The following is a 24,119-nucleotide window of genomic DNA, read 5'->3' as shown; positions in this document are numbered from 1 at the left end:
GAAGAATATGAAGACTGTGTGCAGTTGCATATGCTATATAAAATAGCAGTTGACGCACAATATGGTCATGACACAATTATATATCTATATATCGACGTATCGTTCGCTATATTTACTGTATTATTGACTATATAATCATTACAACACTCCTACAGATCTCTTTACACGGTAGATTGCTCACCAACCTTTAACCTTTAACTCGATCATGTGTAGTAGCCTCTATTCCCTTCCCAAGGGACTCGGGATACCCAAGACTTCACGTAAGTACAGTGAATCAAGTTAGTTTGGTTTTCGTGCCCAGACTATATCTCAGATGACTTTTCGTAAAAGCCAGTTCTCACCCTTCGAACCACATCTTCAATTCATAATTCTCAATATTCAAAAAAATAATTCGCTTTACTCAATATATATACTCATTACATTCGAGACCTCCTTCCTTATTCACAATACTCGATACATATAGGTCACTATGTGTTCAAGACTTAATCCACTAGATTCGCTATACATAACCCACTGTATTCAATACATACCCTACTCCACATTCTCCACTATATGTACTATATATATACTATATATATACTATATATATACTATATATATATATATATATATACCCCATTTTACTCAATACATATTCCCCTTTATTTTATATGGTATATACTTCACTAAATGTAATATGTATATAGTTTACCATTTGCAGTGCAATGCATACGTTAATTCGCATGTATATATATTCAATACAAAATTCGCAATATGTTCAATACGTCATATGACGTAATCAAGACACAGTTCGCTATAACCGCCGGTAAATAAGATACGATCAACAAATAAACTTGTTACTATCTAAATAGGGTTATTACGGTTAGTTCAACGACATGGCAACAGTTGATAGAACCCATAATAAAAGGTAACGCAATTAGCCAACATTTAATTAAAGGTGTCCACGACTATTTATGTAGTAGACAATTGTTCTACTTTGTTTCCCATGGTTAGGTGAGAAACTTGTGGAAATGTTTTAGCTTTCGTTTTTAATTAAAGTCGTGTTCATTTGACTATCAGAGAAGGGCAGAAAAAATTCGTTAAAGGAGTAATTTCTAAAATATGAGCCAACAGAACCCCAAGTCCCTCACCCATCACACCAGCCCCCCCCCCCCCCCACCCCCCACCGCACCCCTGTCCTTAGCCTCGTCATCTCCTTTCAGTTCATCTGACGCCAGTGCAAGTAATGTTGTGTGAATGATGCAATTTACTTGTGAATTTGTACACTTGTTCTGCTGTTTTGACCGAGAGCCGTGAGAGGTATAACGTGGGTAACTTTAAATTTGGGGAGAAAGTAACACCACATTTAACTAATAAAGTTGTTGTTTTACAAGTTTTATCTATTTAATGTCCATCAATGTCTCTCAAAGATAGAGGTCCCATATCGCGTACTCGTACTTTTAGATTCCTGTTAGTATAAGCTATAATACAGCAGTTTGAGACCACCTCTGCTCTCAGTTAAATACGAAGCTGAAAAGTTAGCAAGTATGCTATACAATCAATTCTCTTGCCACAATCAGTTGCTTTCTCACAAATAAGTGCAACCACAATGAGTGTGACAAAGTACTCATTTTGGTAAGCGCACTAAAGTTCTTGCAGCAAACGCCCAAACCTCTCGGCGACAAAAATACTTTCGAACGTTATAAATATTTTGATCTTTTATATCCCTTTTCTCTCTCTCTCTCTCTCTCTCTTCCGTTTTGTTCTTTTTAGTAAGCTGCCTTCTAATTCCCTTTTCTTTCTATCTTTCTTTGTTGTTGTTGTTATAAAAGTTCACTTGATACATTCAACTGTTCATGAAATGGGAACAGAAAGTTTGGACTTTTTCCGAGGAGTCTTTCCTATATATAGCTGTATGTATCTTAAATTTTCGTCAAGATTCATCTACTCCTGACGTGCTTATCGTCCCCTTTACCATCATGTTTCTACAGTAGGAATGTGGGTTCCTCGTCAATGCACTATGGCAGGCCGTTTTGTCATTGACTTGAGATGAGGAATGACTCTAAATGAACTCCCAAGGAGACTGCGAGACAATTTCATCAGGAGTGTTAGCATAATCCTGAAATACAAACAATGAACACTGACTAAACTTGTATTAAAAACACCTTTCAACCAGGTAAGTGTCTCGCATGGGACGCCTTTGATAATACAAGCTTCGCCGCCTATCTCGTGTTGGCATACTTGTTAAAGACAGGAAGAACTAAATCTCTGCGGACATTTATACACATATACATGTATGTAAGTATATGCGCTTTACATGATGTGCTGTTCAACAGTAATCATAAATAGTAAAACTAAATATCATAGGCTGAGAATGGGAGTACATTACATTAATGTACAGGTATACACGATCACCCTACAGAGAAGAGTCATTTAGCTTAAAGCACCTAGTTGGCTTTCATTATTGAAATTACGTAACCATACACACACACACATTACACCACCATATCGTAGATACATAAGTGAAGGTGCGTATATCTATGGACCTAATTTTAAGATTGAGATTGTTCGGTCATGTAGCAAGACTCCAGGAGGACGCTCCAGCAAAGGTTGCTGCTTTAAGAGAAGCATTGAGACATACTGCTAAACCAGTAGGAAGGCCCGTGACTACCTTGCTTGGAAAAGTAAAGTCGCAATTTAAGGACGTTATTAACAATTTCGAGGAAGCAATAAACCTTGCGCAAGATCGTGATACGTGGCCGCGGAGGTTAATCACATGTCGAATAGACGAGACTCAACTTACTAATACTACTACTATTTTTCTGTACCATTCTGTTATCTCACATTCGGGGCTGAAGACACAGTAACACGTGGGAGAAATAAAAAAAAAAACGTTTGAGAAATAAGATGCGTGTTGAATGCGTTGTGTACATTGCAAAATATATAATGTATACGCCGCCACATAATCACGTTAGCTGGGAACTGCATTAAATAGAAAACATAAGGTCAGGTCTACTCAGAAATTGCGGTTTATTGCGCGCAAATTTGTGACGAAGACGATTAAATCTTCATTCCTAAAGAACAAAGCTAACAAGGAAAATTGAGGTTCTAGCCAAAAACCTCGTCTCTCTTCTATTGGGGGGGGGGGGGGGGTGGCGGGGGTTCCATTCGTCAATATATATATATACATATATTGCATAACGTTGCAGCATGTCACGGCGAAACTCGTAGTTTTTATTGTCAACAATAAGTGTCAATTATATTTGTTTCTACGGACGGTTTTGCCTTTCCATTTCGAAAGGTGTTTACATTCAAAATAGAAAGTCGTACACGTAGCTCGCCAGAACTAATGAAGGGATAGGCAAACATGCCTGGTGCTAAATGGCGTAGTTTTCGACTACAAGTACCCACTCAATGTCACCGTGAAAACGTGACTGGATGGATTTAAAGCTTTCGCCAGCACGGAAGAAGCAAGGAAATAATATATTGCATGGAACGCTAAATCAATCGCAAAATTGTGCATTAAACATGTAGGATATAATTTGGTGCATTTATTGCCTTGGTAGGCTATGACATATATCTACACTCATCGTTACAGACATGCTAAGCACTTTTATGTGACGAGGAGAATACAGTGTTGTTAAGAGCGTCTTGACTGACTATATGCTTACACGTTTGTTTGAATCAAGAAGAAGTTTTCGACTGTACAATATATGTAAGAAAGAAAAATATACTCTCATTTGTGCTCATTTAGCTCTGAGTGATTAACAGAAATATGAACAGGAAGTTAATGATCAAAAGCAAGTTCATAACGACGATTCTTTTTTAATTAAAAATCTTCCGCTGAATTGTGTGTGTAAATTGATTAAGATCCGGCTCCAATTCTGCATTCTATGAACGTGAACTATAACCAAAAAAAAATCAACCAGAAAAGAGAAAGAAAAGCGAATATTTGAAAACTGCTGATTTCAAAATAGAGAAAGTTAATTTGTCAGATTAAGACGGTAAAAGTACGCAAATACATTGTAAAAAAATCCTTACATCAAGCTTGACGACACATTAAAAATAATGAGCTCCACCGTGCATCTATCGATTGATCGATTTCATAATCTGTGGTTAATTAACGTTTTTCACGATTTGAGTTGATGACAAATTACTTTGCATCGAAAAGTCTGATGAATGGAAAACAAAAACAAACAAAAAATCTTTACCCCACATTTTTCGCCAGTCAAGCTGAAGATTTATTGACCTTGACAAAAACCTAATTTTACCTAGTTATTTGTTTATTTTTGGCGCGACCTCTGGGAGACCACTCCTGTAAATTTGCGAGATAGCCAACTCTTGCCGGATCGATATTTTCTCTATTTTTCTCGCAAATTAAGACGCACTTTTTGTAGGTAATCTAATCAAACTGACACTTTTCTCTGCTCTTTCTGCAGGTGGCAGTGAACACCAATGAAAAACTACTTTCTAACGTCTGGACAGCTTTACCAAAAGACAAAAATTGCCCCTATGTTCATGTAATTCCTCTCTCCTTACGGAAATTAAGTCAATAGGAACAAAATTGTACGCAGCCGTTATGAAAACTTCCGTCTATATGGAACGCCATTAGGGCTTTTGACATCTAATTCGATATGAGGATTATTTGAGTCAGCACGGTGAATGTTGTGGTCATATGATGGCTGTTGTACACATAATTCGTAATTTTTAATATAGATACAGCAGGTGAGGATCGGGAGAGAGGCAGGGGGAGGTGCTTGTGTGCAAAGCCCCTTATTCAACCTCATCCTTAAACAAAATTGAAAGGAGTTATTTTGCACAATCTTGCGCCTAGACATAAATATAGACCTTACATATAGTCTTAATATTCCTCGGAATGAATCATTTGTAGTTTATTTTGTTTATTTAAAGGTTTATATATATATATATATATATATTATATATTTATATAATTCTATAATTAATATAATTTAATACATGTATTTTGATGGACAGAATGAACCGAAAAGGCCAAAGTGAGAGGAGAGTTTAATATACGTTGTTAATGTTTGACTGTAAAACGGTTTACCATCCTCTAACTGTTGAATGTGGTTGATGAACGAACTTGTCACAGTATGGCGCCAGCTTTTGGATTAAAATTATACGTCGTTGCTAAGGGAAACTTCATGACTGCACTCATAATCACCACTTTGAAATTTATCAGTAGACATTGTCCAGTTGCTATTTGAAAAATCTTGGAAGGTGTTTAGTTTTAGAGGAATGTATCAAGTAAGTGTTTCTTTTCTTTTACCTTTTATCTTTTCATCTGTCTCTCTCTCCACCTGACTCTCTCCACCTGACTCTCTGACGGACCTTTGTTGCGTTTACGTAGAATACAGACGGGAAAGGATTAGGCAATAGGGAGATTCCCTCCATGGGACCACTACACTGGTGTTACAATGGAAGTTGACACAGCCTTCCAGTTACATAGATAACTGTACACTCGTGACCTTAAAAAACAAAACACGAGTTTTATTTTCTATAATTCGTACAAGGGATGCAAGTCACAATTCGATTGAAGAGGTGTTGTTCGCTGATCCTCTTCCGCCATCCTCCTTACTCCCAGCCCCCCCCCCTTCTATGGACATGTAAAATTTCTTCATTATAGTACAGTTCCCTCATTTCTTATTTCATTTCTATAAACTTTTATTCATATTTATCATTTTATGAGTAAATGAAATAAAGGGCGATATAACTGGCTGGGAAATTATAAACAATGGGAAACGAGCACATAAATATGTACGGCGGGATCGTTTTATAACAGTTTATTTTCTTTGCTCTTTTCCATTCGTATATAATCGTCAAAAACTGAATTTCACGTTAGGTTTCATTGTTTGTCCTAATTAACCTTGAAGCTGTCACTATATGTCAGAGTTCGACACTGGTTGCTATGGCAATGACCTTCCTTCCTACATCGTTCTTTACTGATATTGACTGCAGAGGCTTCAAGTCTTACAAAGGAATTTGTTTAAAATACATCGTTGAGAGCTTCAGCTTAAAATGGCTACGTTCATGACGACGTGACGTGAAATTATGATTCAGTTATCTCGCCTGATTTAAACTTCGCTTCCCAGTCGTTCGCTACGATATCTCACCACTCACGCCATTTTTTTGTTGTTGCATTCTCCATAATTCATGGGGTGCTTAGTTAAATATCAGGGTTAACAACATCTACAACGGTGGGCCTATAAACACAATTCACCTACTTGTATATGTATTGACCCACAAATGTTTCTGACAATATAGTTCATCTCATGCATTCCGTATTACAAATTTCAGATTTGGGATGTGTTACAAAAAACGGTCTCTATATATCTTGCCACATGTATAGTTTTGGTCAACAATGGGGCAGTTCGTAATTACATTTTCATATTTATGTTTAATACATGGCCTAACACCCCCTCCCCACCACGCCCTCTACCCCCCCCCCACCTCCATTCAGCGCTTAGATCTGTGAATGGGGACGGGAAGTCATTTTTATTGACATTTGGAGATGGGATCTTCGTTTCGTTTACTTGTTTTCCACACCACGTGTTGCATACATAATACAAAGTCTAAATATAAAATGAATGCATATACAACATGATGTGAAGAAAGTATGTGTGAAGGAAGAAAACTAAAAAAACTCTTGAAGGCTTGTAGAGAGCTTACTCCCTGAAACAAAACACAAACAGAAGAAAAATAATTGACAGTAGTCAATTAGCAGCACTGATTACAAGACTACATGCATCCCTAAGCTGGCAATACACATGTCCCACTTGTGCGTCATCGACTCCCCCTCGTTCCCCTCCCCGCCCTCCAATTTTACTTTAACATCACTTACATATGTAGAATATACGTTCATACATAATGTGTAATTACGATCAAATATATAAAACGCACAATAGCAATGAAACTATGGCAATTCAGATGAAATAATTCATTAATGGAGGATTCATACTTATGTATGTATTTTTTAGATCCTCCTGCAAGCAGGAACTCGCGAAGACGCCATCATTGGCTTATCAAAGCCGCAAGATGACCGAAACCAGTCTCTTAGATTCATTTTTAACGTCCATGATTATGAATTATCAATTGTCAACAACTCTGTAACTGGACGACATACATTAATCTTGGAGTGACTCGAACTCGGGACCTTATGATTGAAAGGCATCGGCACCACTTATCTCGTGGATCAAACCCTTACCATTACTCCCACCGCCCCCTCCAATCCAACCCCTCACTCTTCCAACCTTATTTCAACGTCCGATTAAAATGTTCCTTGAACTTACCATGTACAGTAATGATGCCTGAGATCCTCTCAATTAAAGCTCGGTTGCCTGTGGGGTTTTTTACGTGTGAATCTAGGGCTTGGTTCTCTCCCTTCTTCAGCCTTTCACCCTTTTTCCAGCCACAACGCCTCTATGTGGAATATGTGAGATATTGCGAACGAGATTACAAAAGGGAAAGCGTGGCTTTATTTAGCATAGAATTCTATAGGTCCAAAGACGGACTCTTCTTCATGCACACTTCATTCTTTCTTTTGTTCGAAGGCATTGTGATGCGAATAAATTAACAAAGAGGGAAGCTGAACTGGGAGCCAGTGAGAGTCAACGACAAGCTGACCTGGGAGCCAATGGGAGCACCACCTGGGAGCCAATATATATATGTATATATATTTATATATATATATATATATATATATTATATATATTATATATATATATAGATATATATATATAATATATATATTATATATATAATATATATATATATATATACTGCGAACAGGGTTAACCTGGCTTCTGACACCACCATGCGTAACGTTGAGGCACATCAAAGAGTTTTCTTGTAAGATACCTGACCCTGGAGACCTCAGAGAAAGGTCAACGTATTTTAAGCCTCATTGCGAGATCAGATGCGTTAATTGTACAATTACACATAATGGACGAGACACTTACTTGCATGGTTAGCCATATATGATAAACTGACTAAGAGATGCGGAAAGTTGATATCATTTCTAACCCGTGATGAATAAAGTTTCTTCATATGAATTCATTCATTTGAATATTTATCAAAGACTGTTCTAATACACAGTGGTACAGGATGCAAATAGAGGCTCTAATGTTTGGTTTTTTTTCATATTGCATAGTATTGTCATTCATATTTCGAGTAGTGCAACAGCTCCGGCGAAAAGTTTGAATCGCTATAACATAGCAAAAAAATATCCATGTAGTTTGAGTGGATTGTTCATAATCATTCGATGTGTACTTGACAGGTCCCTTTTACCTTTGATTATTGAAGGGAGTCATTAAGTCCTGACTATATTTAACATTTCTTTATTTATATAAAGAAGATCGAAAAGGATTATCACATTTTGACAAGTTCTTATTTATAATAATAGAATAATTCAAATACAAAACAAAATGTTCCCTCAAATGGGTATGGGCAACATGTTATTCTTGTCGTATCAAAATCTTACAATATGATAAAAAAAAACGATTGATTTAATATATATTGTCATGTCAGGATAATCACCTTCAATATAATATAAAACGTCTGGAACTGTACTTTAATGTATAATGATGTGAAAGTGATGTTAGCTCATTATTCCGGGCCTCATGGTTAATACCAATCTTTTGTGTTTTGCTCTATTCAGGTTTATCGTTAATGGACATCATGACACTAAAATAGACTATACCATTCCCTTACAAGTTGCCTTGACGGATTTTTGCAATGGATCGTGGTGACTCCTACTGTTATTTGAGTCAACAAAATCCCTTGCGTTGGCTACTCCTTTCCTATCAATCAAAAGTGGCCAGCCTATACCAATTTCAAAAAGCACAGAGACCCATAGTAGGTCAGCTCCCTTAGAAGCAAAAGTACAGAAATCAATATAGATAAACATGAAACTACCAATGGCCTCAAACATACAAAGTGATGAAAATACCAATCGATAGTTGAAAATCGTTTCATCCTCCGGATGTTCTGTTGCTAACATGGAATTTGTACAAACGTTTTTAGTGTAGGTATTATTAATTGATAACAGAATGACATTCAAGCCCACCCCCCCCCCAATTTTTCGATTGATGCATGATGCATGAGTCACCCCATGAACTAAGACGATTCCACTCTGAGTAACGAAAGGAACGTCTATGGGTCATCATTCCCCGATGTCCCTTTCTCTACCCATTGTCCCGTTTCCGTACTCAGACCACTTTCCCCTTCCCCATCCCAAGTTTCCTTTACTTAAGAACATATGAAAACATTAAACTGTCCCCTGGGATCGTTCTCCACACAGATTCAAAAAATACACATTTCGAGGCCACCCCTCTATGTCTGAAAAGATTGACCCCTTCTGTACCTCCTTCTTGCACCTACATTATCTGATACGGCTGAGATGATTCCCAAAGTTTTGATTCAGATAAAGAATCATAATAATTGACATCAGTTTTCTGAAATTTATTTCAAATTTGACTATGAGCTTGCACATATCTATCACTGATTATATCACACAATTCCCCCCACGCATGGTTATACGGTTGACACAAATTGAAAGTGTGTGTGAACAATAAAGTATTCATGAAAAACGTGCTGGTTCTGATGTCATTAGTTGCTCGAACAACAAACTATTGATCGAATGTACTCAATAAGTGAGGGATGTTCATGAAAACAAAAATAATATCCGACAATTCACACCCAAATCTGGATGGATAGTATCAGTTTTTCACTCACATGGAGATAATGTTGTCATTGTTTCTTCAATCTTTGATCAATAATAGATCTGTAAATTTTTGAATTTCAGGGACTGGATAACTTCTTAAGGTAACTTCAAAGATATATCCTGTGTGTGCGTGTATTTGTGTGTCTGTTTCTATTTCATTGGCCAAGGGGGGAGGGGGAGGGATCCTACAAGAACTACTTCAATCCCTGGAGACAACGAAGGAGAGACTCACACTCAACATGACAAAAGAAACGTTAAATGTGTAGTCTGTTTGAGACAATTCTTGTAAGCTCTACATTACAGCATGCAATAACTGAACCCAACTCTTTTTAACTGCATGAAGTATTATATAGTTTAGATCCGGTTGATTGTCTGCGAAATTTCAACAACTTCCTCAGAAAGAATAGACAAGAATAGTTGTGGGTACGCCTCAAAAGTGTCTAACAGGTTTGTTTTCAATCTATCACTAGCAATAGCACTACAACACTTCCATGATAAATGTATTAACATAATGAGCCTAACCTAAGTTGCATATAGCCTAAACCATATATTGTCATCGAGTGGTAACTAAGGCTTATTTCACTTCTTTAGTAGTAAATATACACAATGCTATGTATATATAACGTTCGTGTTTGACACATTGCACAATAACCTTAATGAGGTATTCTGGAGGAAAACAGACAATGATAAAGCGTAGTTTTAAATGAAACCGAACTACATTTTATTTTACTGTGTCCTTTCAAAAAGAATCGCGATGCTCGGTAGACCTAGCACCGCCATGATCACATGGTCACATGGTCACATTGTCACATGACCACATGGTCACAAATCCAATGCAAGGAGAGTGCAAATGTGCATTGAACTTGCTTACATGGCTGTCCTGCCCTTGACTCTATCATGAGTGACGTGAATAGGTTTTATTGTAATTACATTTATACAATTTGTCGAATTTGAAGCTGCTCGCATATTCATAATTAATCATGTCGAGACAGAAATGTCATTGTTTCTTCAAACTTTGATAAATAATATATCAGGAACTTTCAAAATTTCAGGGACTAGAAGCTTTTTCGTCAAAGACATATCCTGTGTGGGTGGGGGGGGGGGGGTCAGTGGGAGCATGTGTTTGCGTCTGTTTCTGTCTCATCGGAAGGAAAAACCTTCATGATTGTCAAGGATTTCTTGAATCCTTGGAGACAACGAAGGAAAGACTCACACTCACATGACAATAGAAACGTTAAATGAGTAGTCTGTTCGAGGCAATTCATTTACGTAAGGTCCACATTATAACTAAACCCACCTCCCTTTTACTGTATGGAATTTTATATATTCTAATCCGGTTGATTGTCTGCGAAGTTTCGACGCCTATACCTCATAAAGAATATAACAGAATAGTTGTGGGTGCGTGACTAGTACATTAATATCACAACAGGTGTTTATATACGCCTCAAAAGTATCCAACAAGTTTGTTTTAAGTCTGACACTAGCAATAGCACTATGCATCACTTCCATGACAAATGTATATATATATATAACGTCTGTGTCTGGAACATTGCGCAATAACCTTAATGAGGTAATCTGAGGGAGAAAAGTGTACTTTATATTTAAACGATAACTGCCTTTTATTTTACCGTTTCCTTTCAAAAGGATCGCGATACTCGGTAGACCTATCACCGTCATGATCACATGATCACATGACCATTTGGTCACAGATCCAATGCGAGGAGAGTGCACATGTGCAGTGAACTTGCTTACAGTGGCTGTCGTGCCCTTGGCTAAATCATGAGTGACGTTAATAGGTTTTATTGTAATTACATTTATACATATGTCGAATTTGAAGCTACTCGCAGCATATTCATAATGCTATCCTCTCTTACATCATTTATTTAAAACATAATGCTAAATGACATAAACGAACAACAATTTTGAAAATAAAACTATCAACATTTCTTTATTAAAAATATCAATGCATGCGTTTAAACTTAGCTATATCTCTTTATATTAGTCAAAGTTTAATGTTTGCAACTTGCAATGTATCATGAGGGTTGGTCTCCGAACATACTATCTGCGTGATAAATATTGTCAGAAATGATTGGAATTGTTCAATTCTTCCTGATTAGTTATCTTTGGTTCTTTGAGTGAAGCAAGCAAGTAGAATGTCTAAATTTAAGATACATATATCAGGGTTCTGCCCAGGGTGGATTGAGTGCCGGCAGGACTATCTAAGCGGAAAACAGTCATTGGTCTGGAATGCGGAACTCTGGTAATTTTTACTAAGTATGTCGACACTGTGATGTGTTGGATATTTTGAAATTTGAACAGTTATGAACTGGATTTCCCCTAGTCTCAAACAGATTGTTTTTGTACGTTCGACCCTCCGGCTATGGAGCTGTTTTTTTGGAGTTCCTATCGAAAATAAGTGCCGGTCGGAAAAGTCACTCAGGCAGATTGTGGCGGTCGGTAATTCAGCGTACTGGTCGGGCCCGACCGGCGCCGTCCGGCAGCGGCAGAACCCTGAATATATATTTTTATATTAATTTTCAAGCTGCGTCCATTTTATTTTTCGTATTCATATTTTAAGGGATTTTGTCATTTGTTACTTAAAACTCACTTTTTTCTTTTTTTTTTAGGATTTTCACTGTAAATCTTTATTATTTTCAAAATTATTCCTTCGTTTATTTATATATATATATTTATATTAATATTTAAGCTGTGTCAATTTTATTCTTCATATTCATATTTTAAGGGTTTTGTCATTATGTTGTCATTGTAAAGCGCTCTTGAACATGCTTAAGCATGAAAAGAGGGCTATATAAATTTAGTAAAATAATAATAATAAAAATAATTTGATCGACACTGATCCTTTGTATGAATGTGTGTACTTTCTACCTTTGGTAAAGTGATTACAAATCAATGCAGATAACAGTTTCTGTTTAGCAGCTATAATAAATTTCCCTGCCCTAAATTATAACTGCAATGGTTTATACGAATACTAAAAAGTATATTTCTTTTCGTACTAACAAACGTAACATATTGGTAAAAAACTGTTGGTCACGACTCTTATGCAATGTAGGCTAGATTAGGTAACTTTTACTTTTACATCTCCTTTAGAAGTTTAGTACACTATATAGGAGTGTTAGCTCAGTGGTTAACGCCGGTGCCTTTTCAATCATAAGGTCCCGAATTCGAGTCACTCCAAGATTCATGTATGTCGTCCAGTTACAGAGTTATTGACAGTTGACAATTCATAATCATGGACGTTAAATATAAATCCAAGAGACTGACTTCGGTCAGCTTGCAGCTTTGATAAGCCAAAGATGGCTTCTTCGCGATTTCCTGCTTGCAGGAGGATCTAAAATACATACATACATATAGGCGGAACGTTAATGTTTGTATTAAGCTGCATGCTTCGCCCATCTGCTAAGAATATCATGTGACATTCAAAGCTCATCAGTATATAATGTCTCCAAAAACTACTATAAAGTCAAATGATAGTCACCGATGCCGAACTTTCCATGCAAGAAGCAATGTCTTCCACCCTCAAATTGCATTTTTCATGACAGACAACAATAATTTGTCTAACATATAAGACTGCTCTGTGTATGGGAATAGTTAAGTTTAGCTTGGTGACTGCCAAGACTCAGGAAGCCAACAGATGCTAGTTGGAAACCTTATCCATTTGATGATCGTGGATGAACAACGGCTTATATCAAGCCTTCACTTTTCCATCAGTGTTAAGTTCGTGCTCCTGGGGACCGCCAATTATCAGTTCCTCTCAACATACGAGGATATGTACACAAGGGGGTAGGAGCCGGATCCACTTTGTATATTCTGAATGTGAGCATTAATTATTATTTATCATATGTTTTACATGACCCCCTAATGGCCCCGAGCCCCAATGCTCCATCCCCCTTACCCCTTCGGCTGCCCCTGCCAGATTTGACGTCATATATCTGCCTTCTCGTTATCTTACCACGCGATTCGAATATAGTTCATATAGGTAACCATCTAGGTGAAATACTACAAGAAGCTTCATAGTGGGGTGCTGTATAGGCTCATCCTATCATCTATCATTATATATAATGCAAACCTGTACTGCATTGTCAACAAAATCACTACCCCGATACATACCGAGGTTAGAGACAAGCATTTTAATTACCGTCATACCTTTTAGCGTAACCTATATACGTGGTCCTTTCAAGACTGTGTAACAGTCTGTCCTCCTATAACTGCCTGCCCTGACAGGCCTCGGTTGTGTACTCAATCAATAAGCTAGAAAATGAAACTACTTTGCATTGTCAATCACTTAAAACGGGGGTAGCGGTCTCTTAAAACGGAAAGGAAATTATTGCAAGTGTGATGTCTGAAGACTATAAACCTGACATCAAAACGAATGGGCATACTTGAGCAATAAACGCTAGAGTTGTACGTCTATGTGATGGTGTAAATTCGCCAGTTTTGTTTCTTTTTCTTCCTTAATGCTAATATAAAAACACGTGCAACCAAGACAACAGTAACCTAAAGTAGTAAACTCAGCTGACCAGCTGTTCATATTTCAACGTGCAATGCCATAACACGAGAGACCGTGTTGATGTTTGAAACTAAACGTCCAGATCAGTGGCCATACAGCTCGCACATATGCCGGGGGTTGGGTACCTATTCGTGTTGTGTAGGGAGCACTTCCTCTAGGATTTGGGAGCGATAGCTATGACTACACCATAGAAAGATACATTGGAATGTGACTGGACAAAGCCACAAGCGGGAGAAGGAGAATGAACAAGACAAGTTATTCTCATTTCGACAATACAAAACATGGATCCAAAAGGTACATCGCCCAAGCGTGAACACACAAAAAGAAACAACCGTGCGGGCCGTCCAAGACCTGCATGACCAGTACCACCCTCAGAGTAATACGCTAACCCTGTCAACTCACTCATGTTACTATCCTCTCAATGCGTATACTGAGTTTTTACTCAGCAGTAAACTAGCCTGTGGGTTCCTGAACCAGGGGTCGCTCTCCTCTTACCCTGCTCCTTCCCCTCCCCTCCAATATATTGAGGCAAGAGTATCGTTGATCAAGTTTACAATTAAAGAAGTTATTTTAAAGTTGAAGTAACATCTCGAAGAATGTAGACTACTATAAGTATAGCTTTACAAACGTTCGAGTCTGGAAATTAAATGATGTTGTAAGAGTTATCAAATAGATTTAAAGTTTCCTGTAGACTCTACCCATAAATTTATTAGTATTGGTTTTGAAGCTGAGTTTGTTATCGAAAATGAAACCATACAAGATCTCAGCCAAGTGATTTTATCTTAGACATTTGTGGTTTCTTTCGCGTCAGGGAGGGTTCCGTTAATCTTAATGCGCCAGTGTAAGCACACCATGACAAAATAGTGAAAAATAAAACCTTCCAAAAAGAGGATAAACACCGACTTATGCTTCTTGTTTTATATTGGAACCTCCGACATCATTAGCAAATAGACTGAGGTGGGGTTTATTAAGGTTTCATGTCAATCTTCGGTTTATTAAGCTTTTCTACAAGGAATATGATTTCCAAGCACGTTATATAGAAGATGACCTCAAGTGGTTTACCACAGGGGGTAAAATCAAGACGGTTGAAAGTGTGACACGTTTTAACATTGTGGTTTAATACCTTATAGTGTTGGAGTCTTCAGTAGTAAGTATATATGAAGATGGAAGTGGCTAGATTGTTTGTTAGTACAACATCCAGCTTGATAAGAGAGAGAAGGACTATAGGTTTTTGTATTTTTTGATTTGGCATTCATTGTTGGGATAAGGATGATCTGTTTTGGAATGAGGATTTAATATAAGCCGTCTTCCAGGGTGAAGGAAAAGGAACCAACAAGGACAAGAATCTGATTAAACCAATGAATAATTTCGGGGCAGCTGATGAATTAGCTAACCCCCGTCAAAGCCCAGAGAAGTTCTCCTTTATATGGTATTCTAAAGGGGAGCACATGGATTGCGAAGCTATTATGATATGTCGTATCATATATCCTGTTGTAAACCCTTTTGGAAGGGACCTAAACACAAGTAGCCATTTTTTCCTAGGTACCAACACATCTCAATCGCACTACTAATGTACCACCAGACACGGAGAAAACAAGTATTTACATCTAGAAAACAAACGTTCTCGGCCACCCGCAGTGCAGTCAGGCCTTTGAAAAAGTCGGGAAACAAATCAGACCAAAATCACTAACTGAATGTATAACTGCAGTGCGAACTAAATTTCAAAAGTCCACATAACTCATGCTCTGTAAGGCTGTCAACCTATCTATATGAGCTTGGTCTTTTGTAAAAAACGAGGGTTGGATACAATTTAATGGGTCATTTATCTGGTAAAGAGACAAAAAAAAGTCTACGTATGGAAAATATTGAGAGCAATTTTTGGACGCTTTTCAATAAAAAAAAAAAACCAAAATTGTTATGATGCATATATACACGTATACAAATCAAATTATAGTTGCTGCTAAACGATGACTGAAACCATGGAAACGAATTGATGAACATTGTATGAACAGTTTCAATAAAAAAATTAGTCTTGTTTATGTATATGGTAAAGGATTTCAATTTGAAGTAATAACAGCTTTCACATATAAGCAGATGCAAAGATGACATCAGTTTAATGATTGGTTGTTTGTCGATTAATATATAAAACTAAAACAAAGATGGTATATTGTATGGACTATGATGAGAGTGCTTGGCGTAACCCTACTTTAAGCAATAACCAAAAATTCAGCACCGAACTCTAAATATCTGGAAATTACCATATTCAGACCAATGGCTTGCACGGGATTTTAAAGGTTGAGGGCCAAATTCTAAAGTTTTCCCAATGCTTAAGATAGGGGATGAACCTAACTGGAAGAGCCAGAAGCGAATGGATTTTATATTGAGGAGGTGTTGCTCTGGGGGTCGCTAAAACCGACGCCAATGTAGGAGAGAATATTTAGACGTCAAACTGTGCATTCGGAGGCAAATTCAGACGTTAAATTAAGTTCTTTTAAGGTGTAAACGCAATGTTGTGCTAATAACAGCTTTTATACTTAGAGGAGTGAGGGAGGGGGGGGGGGGGCTGTTGTCGTTGAAGCCGACTCCCATGTAGAGAGTGTCAGGTATTGGGGTTATCAAGTAAAACAATAGACGTTTAGACATCATGTGGTGCGTATAGGCGTATTTAGACAATAAATTAGGTCTAGCTCTAAATGCAATTAAGGTTAAAGCTAATAATTGATTTCCTGTGTGCGGTTGGAAAGGCATTGTACCGCCTTACCAGTGGTCTAATTTTTCGCCGGTTGAATGTAACCCCCCCCCCCGGACTGAACCATTTCCCTCTGGACTAACGATATTGGGTGAGGACCATCCCCTCCCTCTCACCCTCCCCCCCCGCCCCATCCAACTTTTAGCACGCAACTGATTCAGACACAATATTTTAGTATATTTACATGACATGAGGTATTATGATAAGAAGTGTCAATATGCAAGCATCGATTTAAAGGGGGGAGGGGTCCGTAGCACCTTCCCTGTTATGCCTCGATGACAAAATATGCCTCAAAATGCACCATCTTACTTCTAACAAGGGACTCCCTGCATAGAACTCCCTATACATGAGGAGTCGGCTGCCATGGCTAAATTATGATGCAATATCTCAATTTGTCACTATCTATTGCTATTCTATAGGATATACATCTCGATCTATTAAGGAACATGCAGTTACTTTAAATATATATATATATATATATATATATATATATATATATATATATATATATATATATATATATATATATATATAAATATATATATATTCAGTCTACATCCTATCCACAGCCTCTACTGTAGCTTATTGATCCGGACAAATCGTAACATGCCTATATTAACAAATCAGAATTGTGTGTCCCTCAGAAAACGTCCGACGAATTGTACACAGTTTGTAAGCAATTTAGATTTTCACTTATCTCATAAATAACTGTATGTTTGATTATTCATATGCTTGAGACACAACAGGCCACTTTTATGTTAGCTTATCAACTGTTAAACTTTTGACACATGTAAGTATGGTATTAAAATAAAAGAGACATTGACGGCTATTTATACCGACTATGTATCTCTCTCTATCAGTGTGGTTCCTGGGGTCACTGCCAAGACCATTTATTACTTCATGTTCTTTCTCGTCCTTCTTTGTATTTTATTTTGTCTCTTTTGTCCTCTCCTTTTATTTAAAGCAATAAATCTCACATACGCAACAGAACATATCTATGACATTGACACTTATATTAATATTCAATGTAAAAACCCTCACCTACCAACCAACCATGCGTGTAAATCTAAAAAACAATGTGTTTCTTTTGTTAACAACTTTCCAGTACAAAAGTGCAGTCTAAAGTGCAAAAGTGCAAGTGGACTTGTTGTTGTGTATACAGCCTGAGGCTAAGTATGAAAACACACGACGCTTTGATTGCATGCATGAATTTAACAACCGCACATTAAAGTCCCTCCAAAAAGGTCAACCCGCTGTTTAAGGTGTTTCCCTTGTAAATATATGTATTTGTCAGTGTTCACCCCGACACGAGCAAGTATATAGGCCTATTCATTAACATTACAATTTTGCCAAGCACTTACAACTTAATTACATGTACAAAATGGTGTCCTCTGGGACCAGTATTATTCAAAACGTTCCTTGATTGCCCCCCTGGGAAACTTCCACGACCGTTTGCGAGGAGAGAAGGGAGCAATTGATTAGTAAATTGGCGACGTCATTGTCTTTATAATAAAGTGTAAAATCGAAAACAAAAGACACAAAGAAACAAAACACACACACACATATAGGCATATATATATATATATATATAAATATATATATATATATATATATATATATATATATATATATATATAGTTATGATGTGTTAAACAGCAACTAACGACATATGTTCCGTCATAATTAATCAGCCATCCAAAATATATCGTTTACATCTCCAAAGAAATTGGACTGCACACAAAGGAACGGGTATAGATAGACGGTATATTCGTTTGAGTCGTATTTTGCCTTGCCTCAACTGTATACGTCACGTGATCCATAATGAGACAGCCGTTTGTTGCTAACGCAATAGCGTTATATAACAACGTCGTAAACTTTCACCATATTTTCAATATGAACTCATGTAACAGGTCGATAACATATTGCTGTTATCAATTAAACGACATGCATCTTATATGATCGTGGACTGACCAGTGTTTACTGCAGTTATTACTTTCAATGAGCAATGAATATGAATAATTATAATAATGATAATCATGGAAAAAGAGATTAAAACAGTTTCGAGTTAGGCAACATCCTATACGACTAACTAGGAACAGAATGTAGACAGTGTGAGCAACTAATTCAATGGATATAAATTTGGTCACTAATATTTCGATTTAAATCGACAATATTTCAATTTTTACATATTTGTTGGCAAGCTGAATTATCATTTTGGGACGATCGTCATATTTTGAACCCATTTACTTTACTTTACTTTACTGTATGTACCGTACATTCTCCTTCCTCCTCTCAGGTTTCTTGGTTATTTTTCTTTTCTTGGGAATCTCTTCAATAATTCATATCTACATATTTCTAATTCTCTTTCGTGTACTGTTGTGTTGTTCTTAACCTTGAAGCATTAATCTTCCTGTTTGTATATATAGAGTGGTCCATACCGCAAAAGATTGAAGTATACTTGTGGACAACGATAGTAAACACAGTGTGCACCGCATGCATATCTTTGCCAAGAGTAAGTAGGGAACGGAAAAAATTCTTCACAACGAAAAGCATTCAAACCCCATCTACAAATCCCTACCCCCCCACCCCACCCCACCCATGTCTCTCTCAGCGCTCTTATTCTTCATTTGGGTAAACTTGTCACTACATTTTTAATGTTTAATATTTCGAACGATTTCAGTTTCCCTCGGTGACTTTCCGTCTAATCAAATATCAACAGTTTGTTTAAACAGTTAAAAACTTTTGAAAACATACTTACTTCAACGTTTGACCTAGCTTACCTATTTTTCATATACACTAATTATGTTAATTACCAGCTCTCTGTATACGTTTTGCGATCAGAAAAAAATTACATCATATTTAGCATCGCTGAGAAACGATACAATAATAATAATAAAAGCTACATATTTGCAAAAGTAATGGAACTTTCAGCTATATAGAAATAAGTTTCTCGTATCTCTGGTTTTAGTAATCAAAATTGAAAACCATCTTTCATTATTAAAATGACGTCTAACTACACTTACCTATTCCTCTAACTTGTTATCTATGATTTTCCAGAGTAGCTCCGGGCAAAATTAAGTCCAGTGGTATATAAGCGTTCCCGTACGAGTTTTTCTTTTCTTTTCCTTTTTGTTGGTATGTGTCGACAAAGAGTCAAGAGTAATATACCTCTCCCCGTACTTCCTTTGCAATGAACTTGACGCAGGTGGAAAATGCCAAGTCACATGTGTTCCAAATCGAAATACATCCAGAACTGAAGGTTTGTCCTCAAAATAGGCCGAAGAGAAAAAAAAAGGAAGGCAGGATGGATGAAGGAAAAAATGGCGAGAGAAATCAACAGTGTCAAAGGCGGGAGAACGTCGTACCGTGTAGGGGATCGATATTAATGGATTAAAGAACGATTTTCTTGAAGAGCTGAGGTACTATACCAGGCAACGTGCTCCGTCGTGAAGCCTCAACGTAGAGAAATTCTTCAACGGTTGTTTTGTACGGTAGTCCAATGTCATCGTTTGAAGAGTTCTGATTGGTTCGATGAGATTGTGCATGTGCAAAAGTGTTTTGTGTTGAGAAAGGGGAGAAAAGCGCGGTATTTAGTGAAAAGTCGATTATTCTCATTGGTCGGTTCCTAGACTCAGTTGATTGGTGAAAATTAACGTCGAGAGAGGATGGAAATAAGACTAATGCTTCAAAACCTGCGAGATATCCGTCAAATTTTGGAATCTTTATTAGGCAATGTCTATAAATACAATCGATGCGCCGTCTCTGAATTCGATTTCAGTTTAACCTATATACAGCACTGTCATATAGTTTATAACGGTAGTGCGTTATAAGCAGGTTGATTTTCAACCATGAAATTTGTGAAATATATAGAATTTTGTCTTTCTCGAAAATATAGGGATATAAACATGATTCATGAAACGAAAGTTAGCAAACATTACTATAGCCTTCTATAAATGGAATGGACGTTCAAATTGTTTCAGTTAAGTTTAGTTTATTTATTTCCAGTATAGGCCTAAATATAAATATTTATAAAAAGGACATAAAGGACATAATGTTATTTTCTCGTGCTCGTTATCTTACCTATATGACAATGCCCTTCGAAGGGCGTACCTGAGATTAGAATAAGGATGCTTATCCTTGGATGTACAGAAACGTTTGGACATGTAATAACGAAGCGACGCTGTGTGTCACCTTGATTTATGAAAGGATTCATCCAGAAACATTGTAAGAAAACAAAATTGTATAAGTTCTTTTAGATTTTTTTTCTGGCAGGTTTAACACAATAAGCAATCGTCGCCCCTTACCATACGATTTCTTTAAAACTTACAAGGATGCACTTGATATAAACAATAACAGCCACAACAACCATCAGCAAACTATGTGCACCTGGAGGAAGGCAAGCAAGCAACTTCCAGTCCTTCTCCTCCTCACCCCCACCCCTCGCCCAACAACCCCACCTGGTAATGTAAAAGAGAATCGTCGTTGTCTTTACAATAACACACAACCTTTAACCCCCTTCCCCCTCTCCACCATCCCGTAACTAATCTCGGCTGATCTGTCGGCTAATTGCCACTGAGTGCACTGTTAACGATGAAGCGAAACTAGATAATTCTCAATCCGACACTTAAAATGTATCTATCACAATCAATTCGAATTTTCATGTTATTTTCATTGGTACATGTATATATATATAGTTTATTTATTTATTTGGTTTCTTGCTTGCTTGTACATTAGTTTGATGTTTGGTTTGCTTTTGTTTGTGTCAAAGAAACAGATGTTGATCATCAAGGACATTTCAATGAGATATGTGCCATCAAGGCTTCTAAGGAAGAGATGGGGGTGGGGGGGGGAACCTGATTGGGCAGAAGAAGGTGATACAGTATATAAAGGATAAAGGATTTTTACAACAAAAATTTAGTTCGCAAGTTATATCAATTCTCGCAATCTGATTCTTCGTCTGAAATTACGTATCTACGGCCTCTTAAAGTGGCTCTCAATAGCCAAGTCACCGTTCTACACAATCATACATACGGGTACCTGTATTTATACAATGTCTATATACGATGATACTATCTTATGTCTGAGATCATACAAATATGAAATGAAAAGGAATGACACTGTCCACAGAGACACGAAGTCCAAGGATGACCGACTCCGGCTCCGCTTTAAGGACACTTGCTGCATGTTTATCCCTTTGCTGAGGATCAAGTATAATGTGTACGAATTCATACAGTAGCCTATATGTGTGTCCATCACTTTGTCGGGCCGAGGGATGTTTACAAATATATACAGTATGCCTATATATAAGTGTTTGCAGCACTTCCATGAGGGGAAGTGTTTATATATATTATACAGTATGCGTATATTCGTTTCCCATCACTTCCATGCGGGGAAGTGTTTATATATGTTATACAGTATGCGTATATTCGCTTCCCATCACTTCCATGCGGGGAAGTGTTTATATATGTTATACAGTATGCCTATATATATTCGTTTCCAATCACTTTGTTGAGGGGAAGTGTTTACGAAACTGTGCAGTAGCCTTCGTGATGTTTAGAGATATTATACACATGACAGTCTCATTCTACACTGTCCCTATATAGACAAACCATACATAGTGTGTAACAGTATATTAACTCATGTTGTCGAATTAACGCGGGAATCAATCTAAGTTTTATAGAAGCAACAAGCATTGTTTTGACTGGATGAATGGGTTAGAATAATGGCAATAATAGTTCCCAGTATTTCTTTAGTCAGTTATGGCTGTAGATTCGGTCATTGACAGTCCATTTGAGCAGCCCAAGGGGCGGAAAAGTAGGTTCTATAAGTACTTAGTAGAACAGTTCATTAAGGCGTCTTAAAGCCCGTAAGGTTATTTACCTACCAGCCGACACATGGTGTTAGCCTTTTTGCTCATTATTGACTTAGTATGACGTCATAGTTCCATGCCTTCACGAGTGGACGGTTCGGATTTATTGAAGAGAGCGCACTATCATAGCTAAGCTGTGATTTAGCAGAATTACCGAGATAAAATATAAATAATGTAACTTTAAAATACTGTAGTAACCTTCAGTGTTCATATGATTAAGTTTAATCCGGGTCAATAAAGTGAGTTCACAAAGGAAGGGATGTGTATGCAGCGCCTGCGGAACTAACCTTTAAATATATATATATATATATATATATATATATATATATATATATATGTATATATATATATATATATTAGTGCAAAAAAGTCACGCAAGTTTCAGGATCAATTGGAATTATGATACTTAATTAACAGACTTGTTTAATGAGTCCGTACTCATAGCATAGTTACATGGTACTCGCACGTGACCCACCGTCGTGAAAACGAACATCTAGAGTAGATAGTATAGTGGAATATTAACTACTCGTTCTGGATTTGTACTCGTTCTGGTACTGATTTTGGGATCTAGTAGTTCTATATACAGGCAGTGCAATATTACACTATAGTACTCGCACTTGGAGCCTGGTACTCGGATCCATATACCATGGACAATACTATACTTTTACTCATACTCATGTTATTGCGTACAAGTCTATTTACTGAGGAAATGCAGTTTGTGATATTTATGTAAACCGCAGCATGCGCGGATCCACGGGGTTAGGGTGTACACCCCTTTCCAACCCACTCCCACCCTTCCCCTGACAATCTCAATTCACAGTTTATAAGTAGTTATTAGCAGAACCTTGCGTTTAGGCTTAATTATATATCAAATTTCATTTAATATTTATTCAAATCTAAATATGCCTTAGTATGCACGATTTGATGTCTCAACCTTCATTTTTAGGGGAGGACCCCCCTTCACCCCATCCGCCACATGGGAGTCATCGACAACAACACCAGCATCCACCCCCCCCCCCTTCAATAGGTCAAGAGTTTGAAGAAGGTACTACATTCCGATAAAGGCTTCCTTATAAACCAAAGTTATATAAATAGTTATCTAACTATTCCTCAGAATGTACCATTTATAGTGACGTCTTCGTTTTAATATTCTCTGTTTGGGCAAGGACACATCGTCAGAAACCAAACATGAAACGTTGTTTTTTAAGTAGAGCAAATGAGCTTAAAAGGAAAGTTGCGAATCCCCAAATGA

The 24,119-nt window shown here is 37.2% G+C and overlaps 1 protein-coding gene across 5 annotated transcripts in view; it reads right to left on the bottom strand.

Moving 5' to 3' along the window:
- LOC139980476 (nitric oxide synthase-like protein) overlaps positions 1-20,472 on the bottom strand; it is a 269,723-nt gene extending 249,251 nt beyond the window's left edge. The window contains exon 1 of one of the 5 annotated variants that reach the window (XM_071992098.1): positions 20,022-20,472. The gene's annotated coding sequence lies outside the window, so the exon portion shown is untranslated. The remainder of the gene's footprint in view (positions 1-20,021) is intronic. The other 4 variants (XM_071992100.1, XM_071992102.1, XM_071992101.1 and 1 more) reach the window with 4 other exon arrangements.
- Positions 20,473-24,119: the final 3,647 nt, after the last annotated feature.

This window comes from Apostichopus japonicus, chromosome 15 (assembly GCF_037975245.1).
Source record: "Apostichopus japonicus isolate 1M-3 chromosome 15, ASM3797524v1, whole genome shotgun sequence".
Taxonomy (NCBI): domain Eukaryota; kingdom Metazoa; phylum Echinodermata; class Holothuroidea; order Aspidochirotida; family Stichopodidae; genus Apostichopus; species Apostichopus japonicus.
The sequence above is the reverse complement of the archived record's forward strand: the minus strand, read 5'-3'. Positions and strand labels throughout refer to the sequence as shown.